Below are 15,129 nucleotides of genomic sequence, written 5' to 3' on the forward strand. Positions count from 1 at the left end.
GCGCGCCCCCGCGCCTGCGTGCCGGGACCGTTGCGGCGGGGGAGGGGCGGCGGGGGGCGGGGTCTCCGCCGCGCGGCCGCGTGGGTTCCTCGCAGCCTGAGAGTCTGGGGCTGCGTCCAAGCGCGGGCTGCCGGTAGCCCGCCAAAATACCCGTGAGGAGGAAGAGGCAAAGACCCCTCCTTCCCTGTTTATAAACACCGCTACCTGCCCCGTGGAGACCTTAAATATCATCTCCAGGAGAGGAGGTCCAACTACGTACATCCTCACAAAAAGTTGCACCCCGGTCAGGAAATGCCTGGAGGCATCGCAGCGATGGCAGTCTCCGCAGTGACTGACGTCCCGAATTCGCCCGTGAGGTGCGGGGAGACGAGAGGGTGAAGGCCTAGAAAGGGGAAGACGCTGATTAAGAGGGTTCGTTTGGAGGGTTTTAGGGGTTTTGCTTGTTTTCCAGAGGAAAGAGAGAAGGCACATTTCCTTTTTTTTCCCCTTTCTTTTAATCTTTGGTTAGGGGGTCGTTTGTATTCTTTCAAGAGTCCGTTCGAGCTTGAATATTTCTTTGAAGCTATGGGTAGCATCTTCCACTTTGTCCCACGCTCCGGAATGTATTCATTAATACTGGCAATGGCTAGTATTTACGAAGTGTTTTGTGCTTGCATTTCATGCTAAGTAACAGGCACAGCTAGGTACTGGAGCCACACGCTAAATAGAGTAGGATTTCTGCTATCTGGGAGTTTCAAGTCTTCTGGGGACTTGGGACGAACAACCTTTCCATTTCAGAGTGTCACTCACGTTTTAAGATTGGAGCCAGGAGGCCCCTGGTGTTAAGGAAGCCAACCCAATCCATCCTGCCCCCTCCACAGAGCCCAGGCTACTTAGTTCCAGGCACGTGTGACTCTTCGGTTTTCATTCCTAGAGGGCCTACTGTGTGCCAGACACTGGCATCTAAAACCAGCCCCTGCCCTTCCAGGATCTTTGGCACCTGAGAGCAGATATAGTCGGATATCAAACAATCACACGAGTACATGTAAAACTACAAATGTGATAAGGTTGAAGGTGGTGGAGGGTTTCCCAGGGAGATATGACCAGACCTGCGAGTCAGAAAAGGCTTCTTGAGGCAGGAGGTCAAGAGCTTTGGTCAAGGGCCAAAGGAGGGGGAGCTAAGGCCACCAAGAGCCTGGTGAACTTTCAAGGCTGAGGGAACTGGGACATATGTAGAGTCCAGTGGGAGAAGGAGCAAGGAGAAATGAGTAAAGGCCCATGCGGCTGCAGAGGGGGTGGGGGTAGCTGGGTTCCACCTTTGGCCCAGGGGGCTGTGACGCCTGACTGTTCCCAGCCTGGGGTCCCTTGGAGAGTCCAGAGTAGGGCACTGGTCTTCCTGTTCTAGATTCTGACCTCCAGGTTCATGACCGCTGCATCTAACTTCATCATCTTCTTATCTCCAGGGCCAGGCAGATGCAAGTTTGTACAATAAGTTAATGTTGAATAAGTGATTTAAGAAATGAGATTTTACCATGGCACAATTGGAAATCTTATCAAGTCTGTGCAGGGACATTTTCCAAGACTTAGCGTTCTTACAGAAGCTGCCTGAAGTTTATTTCCCGATTTATAAACAGGGACCGAACACATGTAGCTAGGGGCTCCATTTTGGCTAATATGCAAATACTATTTTAAGATAAGTGGTTCAAATTGATAAAATGATTAATCTCACCGTGGTCTTTTTAAATGATAAAGAACATTAAGTTTCTCTCTGCTTTAAAGGTCTAGCTTCTATTTTGTGTTCAGTGAATATTAGTTGATTGGATGTTGATCTACTCAAATCTTTCCCATTTTGTAATTACATGAGGTGAGGCATGAATCAGAATTAACTGAGGAGGAAAAGAGGAAGATGGCTGGAACAGACTCACTGAAGGGAGGAAAAACTGCACAGAAAACTGGCGAGCATGAGCATGGGACCCCTTGCTTCAGGTTCCAGACCATTGCATTTGGTTGAAAAGATCTTGAGTTCAGGTCTCACCTGCACCAATCACTAAATGTAACTTTTCTCACCTGTCAAATAGATGTAATATCATTTATACCATCTTCTACAAGACCACAGTGAATCTGAGGGTGCTTTAAGACTATAAAGCATTTAAACATAGGATATTATTAATAAGAACATTTTCTCTGGAGATCTATCCTCCTCCTCCGTTTCTTCAGGGAGTAGAGGAATAATGCAGAGGGCCAGGTGCTTGAAAGGACTGTGAGTTGTGAGGGAAGGGTTTTAAAAGGAATTTTGCAACAATTGATTTGAAGGGAAGAATGCTATTCTATAAATAACCACCCCCTACTTTTTTGTTAGTTTATTTATTTATTGAGTTAGTTTTTGCAATTATTTGAGAAACACCTGAGAGAAAAGGAAATTTTTGTCTGACTAAAATGATAGAATAGAGAAAGGCTGAATTACAATGCTGGATCTTCATTTTCCTATGTCAGTTCCTCAGTAGTAGGGTGCACACCCCAGCCCAAAGCTTCCTGCTTAGTATTGTCTAACAGGTATTATGCATCTGAAATGCGCTTAGGCACTGTTTAAAGCTTAGATCATATCCAGCCAGATCACAGTTGAGATAGACATGAGGTTGTTTTTCCTCTGCAGGGCCAGTAAGGACTGGGCTACACCGGCGGGTTTCCTTGGGGATCAGAGTCCAATTTCAGGTTAATCCGTTTAGTGCACTTAGCGTAGTATTGTCTTACCTGGAACTTACTACACACGGAGCCATTTCCTGTACTATTTTCAAATACTTGGAGCCATCAGAGAGAACTAACATTCCCTCTCCAGGGTACTTCTTTTCCCAGGGTCTTTTTATGGGAGGCAGTGCAATAGGGGTGCTGTGCAGGGAGCTTTCTGCTTTCTCTTGTAATTGACTCACAACGTTACCATAAAGTAAGTTCTATCTCTCAAGGTAAAACTGATCATGCCAAATCATCCCTTCCTATGTCTTTCCAATGATAATAATAGCTAGTCATTACTGAATGTTACTCAGTGCTGGGTGCTTGTCATGATCATATTTGAATGATCCCAACAGCAGCATTATGAGACAGCTACTATTTATCATCCCCATTTTACAGGCAAAGAAACAGGGATGGCCTTTCTCTCTTTGCAGCCAATATTCTTAACTCCTGCACTGTATCACTGTAAACTTGTCTCGCCTCTTTTATTACATGGTAATTATTTTGTATGTGTTATGTTCTGACCCTGGGATTTCTTTCCATTTTAAAATGAAAAAGCTTTGTTTAAGGTAGGATGGTAAGAGAAGCTCTTCTAGTGCAAAATGGAAGTGGAAGTCTTGATTACAATTTCATGTCATCTGAAGTGATTTTGTTTCTTTTACAAAAGGCACAGATTAGAATGGAATAAGCAATAAACTAAAGCTTTGGGATTAAAAATCCTAAAAAGAATTAATGCAACCAGCATTAGCAAGACTTTAAAAGAGACTGGTTTGCCTGTTTATAAACTTTTCTTTCATCGAAGTAAACAAATGATTTTCAGATTTACAACTCATTTTCTATTTCCTCAATTCCTATTTACTGCAGAGCACTTTGCTTCACATGCATCATGTTTACGTGCAGTTCTGGGTGGCTAATAAAAGTGTTTACTGGGAAGCACAGCTCCCACTTTCCTTCTTTATCATTCAGGGAAAGGTATGCCAAGTACTTATCTCCTCAGCAAAGGCAGTGACTAGACGTTTTCATCACCTTCTTCAGGACAGCATTTTAAACTCCTGCTTCATTCAGAATTGCTTCTTTTTGCTACATAACAATTCTGCTATTTTCATTTGAGGAGAAAAGCAAAAAAAAGAATGTTTGCCCATAAGAGACATGTTACTCAATTGTAATGTGTGGACCTTGTTTTGATATAGATTAAAACAAATGAAAAATAAACAAGAAAAAAGACATAGGGCGATTAGGGGATGTGGACACTGGTTTATGATATTAAGCAACTGTTGTTATTTTGGGGGGCTGTGATGTTTGAAAAGGGAACTCCTTACCTCTTAGAGATATATACTAAAACATTCAGAGCTGAAGTGATATGATATCTGAGATTTCCTTCAAAATAATCTGGGTTGTTGGAGCAGGGAGGATGGGTTGGGAGTGTGGAGGAAACTAGAGAGGCCATGAGCTGATTGTTGAGGTTGTAAGCCATTAGGAAAATGGAGGAGAGGAAGGAAACCGAAAGGAGGAAAAGAGAAATATTTTATATTTCATGGGGCATGGAAATAAATCTCTGTTAGAAAGAAGCTGTACACACTCATGATATAAGTATTAGATTCTAGAATGATGAGAATAACCAAAAGTGCAGTTTGCAAGTTATGCAATGTTTTTATAAAATATAAAATAGAGAAATAGGACATAAAAATTACCTGTGCAAAAAGTTGTGACCAATATTATTTCATGAATTGAAAAAAATTTAATGGTTATTTCTATGTGAAAATTTAATAGTGATTGATTTATCAGCATTCATCTTTGTGTGGTGAAACAGAATTTCATTCTTAGAACTAGACTACAATGGGCCCTGGGTGGCTCAGTTGGTTAAGCGACTGCCTTCAGTTCAGGTCATGATCCTGGAGTCCCAGGATCGAGTCCCACATTGGGCTCCCCGCTCAGCTGGGAGTCTGCTTCTCCCTCTGACCTTCCCCCCCTCTCGTGCTCTCTGTCTCATTCGCTCTCTCAAATAAATAAATAAAATCTTAAAAAAAAAAAAAAAAAAGAACTAGACTACAAGCCCTAGGAGGGCGGAAAGCCCGGGTGATCCAGTGGTACTTTAGTGTTACAACTCAGTTATAGGCTATGAGACAATCCATAGATATATGTTGCTGATTTCTTCTTTTGGCATAGTTACTGTATCATATATCATATTCCTGTATAGAAAATGCAAATACAGTCACTCTCTCCGTTTCCCTCTGTCTCCTCTCTCTCTCTCTTTCTTTCTCTCTCTCTCTCTGGCTATTTATGCTGATTTTTTTTTTTTTAAAGATTTTATTTATTCATGACAGACAGAGAGAGAGAGAGAGAGAAGCAGAGGGAGAAGCAGACTCCCAAGGAGCAGGGAGCCCGATGCGGGACTCGATCCCGGGACCCTGGGATCATGACCTGAGCCGAAGGCAGACGCTCAACCATCTGAGCCACCCAGGCGCCCTTTATGCTGATTTTTAAATCTGTCCTTGATTTTTGTTTGTTTTGGTTTGGGGCTATATATATAAAATTATATATATTTACCCTAACTGAGGAATATGATCAACTCAGTCCTCAGAACCTGACATTTATTTCTCACAGTTTTGGAGATTGGAAAGTCCAAGATGAAGATGCTGGCAGATTCAGCATGTGCTGAGAACTCACTTCCTCACTCATAGATGGTTCCTCGTTCTTTGTGTCCTCACAAGGTGGAAAGGGCGAGGGAGCACCCCATAGTTTCTTGTAAGGGCACTAATCCCATTCATGCGGGCTCTGCCCTGTGACTTAATCATCTCTTAAAGGCCCACTTTCTAATACCATCACATTGGGGTTTGGATTTCAACAGATGAATTTTAAAGTGACACAAACATTTAGTCTATAGCAAGTAGCTACACAAAGAACTGTAGAATTTCTCTTTAGGTGGGAGTTAGAGCTGGTGATTTGTTTGCGAGAGGAGACTTTTTAGAAGCACAGTTTTTATAGCATTTGACATAATATTGAGAAACATCAAGTGTACGTATCAATGAAAAAATTGTGGCTGCTTTACTGAGCATTAATGGCAGCTTATGCTTTTTCCAAAACTATCCCTTTTTCTCCCTCCAACTAAAACCACATTTGGCAAGGACTTAGGCCAGTGATGGACATAGCGGGAAGGGTCAGGTGGATTTCCATATAAGGTAGACAGCAGAGTCCTATAGTTTTTGAACTGGAAGGGATTTTAGAGCTCATAGTCAAATCCCTTATTTTTCAAACATAACCTTTCTCTCTGGCTCTCACCCCTCTTTGGCTAACTCCTGCTTCAGGACTCCATTTAGAGACCCTTCCTTTAGGAGGCATAATTTCCCTTCTCCTACAAAGTCTGGTTGCAGTCCCTGTTTCTGTCCCCTGTACTTTTTCCATGGTCACGCTCATCACTCGGTATTATAAATACTCTTTTCATTTTATTTTTTTATCTATTGCTCCCAAGAGATTCCAAACAGTTGAGGTCAGAGGCCTCTGCTATATCTAAGGCCAGTTGTAGGGCCTGCACATAGTCATTCTCAAAAAGTATCAACTGAGTAAAGGAATGTACTTGAAAAACTCCGAGGCAAAATCATTTAAAAATAGGGAGAATTTGCTAGGGTACAGTGGACTAGGTGGCTGGACCAACAGGGAAAGAGCAGAACTGACAAACCAGGAAACATCATGGGAAAGGATAACAACAATATATAAGGAATAATAATGATAGCATCTCCTCAGTGCTTCCGAGGTGACACCCTGTGTCCTCATACTTTGTAGATATTAACTCGTTTGTTCTCCACCAACATGCCCATTTTACCATGGGAATACTAAGGCACAGATGAGTTATATAACTTGTCTAGTTCACGAAACTGGAAGGTAGAGCCAAGTGTTCAACTCAGGCAGCAGAATTTCAAAACTGTAATTATCATCACAATTACAAGCATTGATGGCAGAGCTAATAACTGGAAGACACAACAGCAATCTGATAGATACCTTGCCCTCAGCTACAGTCCATGCTGTGTATAGATGAAGAAGGTGGCAGGTGAATTTGTAGTCAGAGCACAGAAATGTATAGACCGGGGGCATGTCTTAGGTAATCTAGAAGTTTCTTGCACCCCTAAAGATTGAACTAAGTCTTTGAATGTGCAACAGGTTCTTATATAAAAGGAGAATTTGAACTTGAAGGAGAACTTGAAGGAAAGGTATTCTGGCAATCTAAAAAATATGAATTAAAGACTGGAAATTTGTCCATTAAAAGATTGACAATTGGGTATCTTTAGTGCTAGGATTGGAGGTGATTTAAAACCCTTAATGTATGCTTTTCCTCACTTTCCAGCATTTCTTCAATGCACATATATTACTTTGGTGATTTTTTAGAAGAAAACTCTTGGAAGTGCTAAAGACAAGCACTAGCTTTTCTGAAACTCCACCAAGAATTAATTACATCTGTTTGTAATGACTGAAACAGGGGAGGTCTTTGAACTTTTGTGACTGTTTAGAAACTTAGCTAATCGGGATTAGAAAGAACCATGTAAGTTTTTTAATTTGGTTCTGGATAGCTGAGTTTATCTTTCTCCCTTCTATCTAAAAGTTGAAAGGAAGTTATTCATTGGTGGGTATAAAGATTTATCCTAGACTATATAGATTGCATTGTTTTGTGGGTTATTTTTGGTTTTGTTTTTTTTTACACCATAGGTTACTATCAGCAGAAGCCCCTTAAAAGTGGCCTCTATAGGATCATGAACCCCTTGAAATTGAATGCAAATCTTTGTGTGTTTGTGTATATATGTACATTTTTTTTTCTTTTTTTGGAGTGGATAAGTTCATAGCTTTCATACATTTTCAAGGAGCTCCTCAAAAGGATTAAGAACTGCTACATGAAATGGACTCACCCAGACAAGGACAAGAGGAGTCTGGATCTGTTGTTAGAAAGTTAGAGGCATGGGCGCCTGGGTGGCTCAGTTGGTTAAGCGACTGCCTTCGGCTCAGGTTATGATCCTGGAGTTCCGGGATCGAGTCCCGCATCGGGCTCCCTGCTCAGCGGGGAGTCTGCTTCTCCCTCTGACCGTTTTCCCTCTCATGCTCTCTGTCTCTCATTCCCTCTCTCTCAAATAAATAAATAAAATCTTTAAAAAAAAAAAAAAGAAAGAAAGTTAGAGGCAAAGTTGGAATGAGGTAACACTGTCAACAATCCAGGTGCAGGGTTCAAGAATAAGATATTATAGTCATGAGCTGGTCATAGTTTATAAATCAGAATCCAGATGTAGGGGCAGAAACTGTCTGGAACCAGGAAAGAGGAACAGAAAGAATAAAACAAAGGCAATTTTAGTAAATACCTGTTTCTTGAAAAGGAATTAATTTTAGGCTTGGCTGAGGCAAGAAGTTTCCCAGTAACAATGCTGTATTCTGGTATGAGTTAATGTGTCTGAGCTCCCAGAGAGCTCTATGTTGTCTCCAACTCTCCCTTCTAAGGGGTCTTTCCACACCCTTATAAACAATCTACTAGAGGGCTGCCTAGGTGGCTCACTTGGTTAAGCCTCTGACTCTTGATTTTGGCTCAGGTCATGTTCTCAGGGTTGTGAGATAGAGCCCCGTGCCAGGTTCCACGCATGCTCAGCAGGGAGTTGGCTTGAGAGTCTCTTGGCTCCCCTCCCCCCCACGCATGCACGCTCTCCCTCTCAAATAAATAAATCTTAAAAAAAAATCTACTAGAGGGGTGCCTGGGTGGCTCAGTCGGTTAAGCCACTGCCTTCGGCTCAGGTCATGGTCCTGGAGGCCCGGGATTGAGTCCCGCATCAGACTCCCTGTTCGGCAGGGAGTCTGCTTCTCCCTCTGACCCTCCCCCCTCTCATGCTCTCTCTCTCTCTCTCATTCTCTCTCTCAAATAAATAAAATCTTTTTAAAAAAATTAAAAAAAAAAAAAGGGAAGCCTGAGTGGCTCAGTCAGTTAAGTGTCTGCCTCCGGCTCGGATTATGGTCCCAGGGTCCTGGGATCGAGTCCCACATCAGGCTCCTTGCTCAGTGGGGAGCCTGCTTCTCCCTCTCCCTCTGCTGCTCCCCCTGCTTGTGTTCTCTCTCTCTCTCTGACAAATAAATAAAATTAAAAAAATATTAAAAAAATCTACTAGAGATTCAGAGATGCTGGACTTCCATGCTTTCTATTACTTAGTCCTATTCACCACATTTATAAAATTATGTCTAAAGCCTTAAGATATCCAGAGAACAAGCATAAAAACATTGTTTTTCATAATAATAATAATAATAATAATTGCAACCGTATAGTACAAATGCAGATTATTATAGGGTCAATATGTTCCACAAAATAATATTAACATTTAGTTTCACATTTAGAGAATGAGAACAATTTATTTCAAAGATTGGATGGTTAGTAGGATTGGTTCTCATGGCACATTGGGTGAACTCTCCTTCTTTCTTTTTCTTTCTTTCTTTCTTTCTTTCTTTCTTTCTTTCTTTCTTTCTTTCTGTCTGTCTTTCTGTCTTTCTGTCTTTCCTTCTTTCCTTCCTTCCTTTCTTTTTTAAAAGATTTTATTTTTAAGCAATCTCCACACCCAACATGGGGCTCAACCTCACAACCCCAAGACTGAGTGGCATCCTGCACCAACTCAGCCAGCCAGGCGCCCCATCTTTAAACTAAATATAAACATTGTGGCAGGCACTGTGGAGGATGCAAAAGAAATAGAAGACAGAGTTCTTAACCTCAAGATACCACAGTCTTTTCAGGAAACATGAAACAATACAAGTCTAGTCTAGAGTAAAGAGTTAAACTCAATGTGGTCAAGTGCTAAATTGTAACCACATTCAGGCTAGTTGAGGGCTCTTGGAAACTACTTTCCAACAACAAAAATACTCATGTGTATACATTCATGCACACACACAGACCCCCTCATCCCTAATGAAAGTAGCTTTCAACATTACTTTTCCTTTCATTTTTAAAAAGAAAATAATATATATATGTAAATATATAATATATAGAAGATGTGTTCTATTTCAGTAGTATGTTCTCCAAGACTCTTTTATATTCCAGCTTTATAGAAAAGTAACATTATTTAAAAAGGCAAGTAGCCATACATGTACATATAGATGCATTTTCTATTGGTGAATTTTCCAGGCTGAGCCTTTATATATCTCGTCATTAAGGAAAAAAAAAGTGTGAGAGAAAGAGAGAGAGAAAGAAACAAGAAAGAAAAAAAAGGAAAGGAAGGAAAGGCAAGGAAAGGAAGGGAAAGAAAGAAAAAGAAAGAACTGTTCTACCTTTTTAAACAGAGCTTGGTGATGTTAAGATAAATATTCACTTATTTAATTTAAAGCACATATAGTGTAGATTTTTCTGCTTTTAAGAGACACACTTGCATTTCCTAGTTTTATTTGCCTTTTAAATCTCAACATAGTTTTTCAGATATGTTACTGTTTGTAAAGATTCATCTTTATCCCTTTTAACTATTTGGAGAAATGAATGCTACAATTTGGTTCCTTCTTCTATGCAGGTTAATTAGATAAGAAATTTTTTTAAATCCACATTTGAAGAAACTTGGCGATGCTTTAAGACAGAATACATCTATATATGCTTCAGGGAAATACTCAGGGTTTATATGTCAACTTTGAAACAAGGACAGAACTTCTTTGAGATATCTGATTACAGAAGCACAAGTCATGTCTCCATAGACTCGCCAACAATGCCATCTGCCAAAGCCACTGTGACTGTATAGTCTGTAGGAGAAGGCACCCTGGGCCCAAAGACAAAACATCTGAGTTCTGGTGACAGCATCTTTACGTTCTTTATCTGTTTTCTTATCTTCAAAATAGAGTTAATAATACCTGCCCTACCCATCTCTCAGAGTTTTGTGAAGACAAACTGTTACAAGAAATAATTGGAAACACTTTGGGCAAAGCATGTAGAGTGGTTTCAAAATTTTAAGATAGCTTTGTAAGAAAAAATTGATTCAAGTGAAAATCAAATGAAAGTATAGTGGTACATAGCATTTTTTTCCCCCAGATTGACACAAAGGTCCAAGGACATTGGGTTTTAGGAAGACTCTAAATTCTCTTGTCACTTGAAAAGCATTCCACAATGGTGATTCTAGCCATGTCGAATCTGTGAAAGAACCTCTGGCTACCTGTTCTGTTTCTGGTAAAGTCTAAAGGGCATGAGAAAAGATGAATGATTTGGTGAAAAGACACTTAGGGTAGGTAGGGGATGACTGTTAACAAATGGCTGTTAAAGTTTTTGTTTAAGAAAGTGTTCCTCCAAGGGGTGCCCAGGTGGCTCAGTCAGTTAAATGTCTGACTCTTGGTTTCGGCTCAGGTCATGATGTCCAGGTTGTGAGATGGAGCCCATGTTGGACTCTACGCTCAGTGGGGAGTCTGCTCAAGGTTCTCTCCCTCTACCCCTCCCTTCGCATGTGCCCACTCTGTCTCTCTCTCAAATAAAAAAATAAACCTTAAAAAGAAAAGTTTCCTCAAGGTTTAAGGACTTGTGACAAGCTTATCAGTGTCTAGTCCCCACCAAGGCCCTAATGGGTGGAAAAATCTGCTGTCATGTTAAGAACTTCTGGTTTCTTTTTCCCAACTTCGTGTTTTTATACCACCTCTCATGTATTTGTTTTTTTTTTTAAAGATTTTATTTATTTATTTGAGAGAGAATGAGAGATAGAGAGCACGAGAGGGAAGAGGGTCAGAGGGAGAAGCAGACTCCCTGCCGAGCAGGGAGCCCGATGTGGGACTCGATCCCGGGACTCCAGTACCATGACCTGAGCCGAAGGCAGTCGCTTAACCAACTGAGCCACCCAGGCACCCATACCACCTCTCATGTATTTGTGCTCCTTTTTCAACACTCCCCTCTTTCCTCCAAAGCCTTCCTAGAACTGGTCACACCTTTAATTCAACAGAATTTTATGAAATACATTATTCTTGAGGAAATTTCATAGTAGTTCCTGCTTTTGTTTATAATTCAGTGATACTGTACCTGTTTTTCTTGGCTAAAGGAAACCAATGACTAAAATGCTTCTTAAACTGTTCCCCTGCTGCTGCCTACACCTTGTTTGGGGAGTTTTCATTTACTCATTGCTGATATTGAGAGCTATTAAAAGGTTTAAATCCATATTATTAATCCAAAATATGTTTTGTAGAAGCTAAACGCCTAGTAATAGAGAAATGGTTATATTAATTATGATGTCTCCACTTCCAAGAGTACTGTGTAGCTATAAAAAACAATGCTTAACTATTTTCTAAAAACAAGGCAAGAACTTGTTACGAAGTTAGTTTTTTAAGTGTTAAAAGTAAATATAATAAAGTCCCAGTTATATAAAGATCTTTGAGTATAGGTGTTTTTTTGTTTGTTTGTTTACACTTAGCTGTATTTTTTCAATTTTCTATTATGAGCATGTTCATTTTTGTATTAGGATGGAGTCTGGTTTTTTTTCAGCCCAATACTAAGTAAATTGCTTTCACATTGGTTAATAAGAATAAAGGCACTTATAACCCCAACGGTAATGATAAAAATGTAATATTCTGGGAGGAACTGGTATATAATGAATGAGTTCACTCCAGACCACTCAATTTTAAGACAAACCTGTTAGTATGCAAAGTAGGAAGTGATGAGGTTATTGGAGCTTTGTGGTTGACTTCATTTAACCTTGGTCACAACGGACATAGATACGTTGTAAGCCCCCACTATGGCCCTCCCCTTCATCCTTCACAGTCTCTTCCCTTTCAAACTTCCCATTTTATTTCCATACCTCCCCAGTGGCTTAAATCAAGGGACAGAGGGAAAAATGGGGCAGGTCAAACTTAAAGGTATAGGAAAGATTCTTTTTTTCCTTACCTCTGCAGGCAGGGGAGATCCCTTTGGACAAGTTCTGAGAAATAAAACTATTTCATGTAACTGAGCACTCAACTACTTCAGCTAATGGATCTTGTGACCCAGTTGTGGGAGTGGAGTTGAGTTCCCTTTTATTTCTTAGAGTGACTTTTTAAAAGGTACTGGAGCATGTAACAGTGTCTTTCTTCCTTTCTTTCTTTTGAACACTGAAAATTCATGGTAATGATTAATATTACCCCCATTAACATTTTGTGGAATTGATCAAGACCTAAAGGAGCTTTTCTGGCATAAGATTGTTGCAGTTTCATATTCAATAAAGGTTTAGTGAGCAGAGACTACATAAGGACATAGCATAGCATAGCATATTTGGAGACCCCCCCAAAATCTCCATTAGCTCTCCAAGGACACCCAAAAATTTTTCAAAAAATGTAGTCTGTGACACAAACAATATTTTTCTCAATCTTATTTATGATGTTGGGGAGTAAAGTCTCTTGCCTTTACTGTTTCTTTTGTAACATACGATTTGTGCAATTATAAGACAAGTCCCCTAAGTACTAACTAGTAGGGGAGAAAAATAAATATTTGCAAGGTGAGAAAGAACTATAAGAGATGTGTGTCCAGAGTACAGCTCTCCCCAGGGCTCCAGGAAGGCTGGCAGTACCAGAGGTATTGAAATGAGAGTATCAGGCAAGATAGAGAAAGAAGAGGGGCCCAGGGTATGGGACGGTCAAGTTCAAAGGCGCTGCTGTGTGAAAAAGAATCTTCGGGAAAACAAAAGCTACTTGCTGAGAATATTTGAAGATGAGGCCAAAGAAGCAGTTATCAGCTATATCACAGACTTAGATTCAGGCTAACGAGTTCAGACTCTACTGTGTGGACCAGGAGTTTCAAAGTGACCTCAAAAAGACTTTTACTTGCTGGCACAGCTGTTTTAAAATAGTTTCAGGTTTGAATGCCTTTAAGTGGGACAGGTCTTTTCCAGGTCCATACTGCCTCCTACTTTGCTGTATTAAACCCCATGATTTCACATATTTAAATATCTAGTAGTGAAGGCACCTCAGATTGTCTCAAGAAACCTCTGGGTAGTCAATGGAGAGTCATGAAAGACTAGAATAAATCAATGACATGATCAGATTTGCACTTTAGGAAGGTTATTCAGGCAGTAAAATGGAGACTAGGTTTTGTGACAGTTGGCATGAACTGGAGGGAAAGACCAGTGAGAAAAATACTTAGAAGGTAGAACCTACAGGGCCTGATAACTCATTGTATGTGGAAAATGAAAGAGGAGGCTTAAATGTCTTCTAAGTTCTTGCTCTGGTAAAGGGGTAGATTGGAGTGTGAGTCACTGAGATGGGGGCTTTGCAAAAGGAGTAGCAAGGTGGGAGCAATGAAAGGATGTTCAGTTTGAGACCAGGTAAGTTTGATTGGTCCTGTGGGGCATTTTTGGCAAGCTGTTCAGTGGGCTAGAGATGTGGATGCTCTGGGTATTATTTGGCTTCACCCCTGGTCTAGAACCAAGCCAGGTTGTTGGGTTGTTGAGCTATTCTTAGCATTTGTTTACAAGCTTTTTTAGCTGTATCCCAAGGAAAAGTTTCTGTTCTCATTTATTCCCACCTACTTCAATTCTCAGTTTGTATCCATCCTGCAGGGGTTTTAAGGAAGAGGAATGTAATTATGTTTCATCTTTTTGTGACTATATCCTCTCTTTTCCACCCGTCAGCTAACTGCCCTATGGTTATTTGCACTGTTATGGTTAGTAGGTAATTGTGCCTGCATGGTTAATGACCCAGCAGCCATGCGGAGATTTGTGGGCTGCATGTGAACATGAGCTGCTACCAGCAAGAGGTGTCAAACACCCAGCCTTTGCCGTGAGCACACCTGGCACAGAAGGCTTTCCTGTCCCATGAACACTGACTTATCTGTAATAGGGCTACTGGAGGGGGTGGGGCTCAGGCTGGGCTGTTTATGGGGTTGGAAATAATGGCAAAACCATTCTTAGAAGCTTGGCAGGACACGTGCAAAGGAACAGCTATTTCTTAGGCCACACAGCATTTGCATTGCCTTCTGTAATTTGAAGCTTTCTCCTCTGGACCTGAGAGGAATTTGGGTTCTATAAATAAAAAAATACTTAAAGTATGCCTCAAAATGACTAAGGTCTTGGTATAACTTTGGCATTTGAAGTTGTCTGAGAAAATGAGGCAAATGATCAGTGAACACATATTATGAAGGACCTCCACAAAGGTTGGGACTCCAGTGGTATCCCTCCATGGAAATGTAGAGAACTCTGAACCCTGGCATGGCTCCATTATGCTTTGGGTAATTCACACACTACTTTTTGAAAGGGGGAGGCAATATCCAGATTAAGGGCAGGAGAGGTTCATTGAGACACATTTGGACATGCTTGTATATTTGTATTTATTTTAATTATTATAATGCTCATTGACAAGTTTTAAAAAAAAGTAAAAAAAAAGTCATCTCCAAATCCTTTTCTGCAAGTACATATACAAACATTATTTTTGTTAATGATGAGTTATATTATACATTTAGGGGTTTTGTTCCTTATTTAAATTGATGTATAATTT

General features: G+C 40.5%; 1 long non-coding RNA gene across 2 annotated transcripts in view; it reads left to right on the top strand.

The window, feature by feature from the left end:
- The first annotated feature begins 165 nt into the window (after window positions 1-165).
- Window positions 166-15,129, top strand: part of LOC113922964 — a 179,290-nt gene continuing 164,326 nt past the window's right edge. For both annotated transcript variants that reach the window (XR_003520125.1, XR_003520124.1), the window contains exon 1: window positions 166-356. This is a non-coding gene — a long non-coding RNA (uncharacterized LOC113922964). The remainder of the gene's footprint in view (window positions 357-15,129) is intronic.

Source organism: Zalophus californianus, chromosome 9 (assembly GCF_009762305.2).
Source record: "Zalophus californianus isolate mZalCal1 chromosome 9, mZalCal1.pri.v2, whole genome shotgun sequence".
Classification (NCBI taxonomy): Eukaryota; Metazoa; Chordata; class Mammalia; order Carnivora; family Otariidae; genus Zalophus; species Zalophus californianus.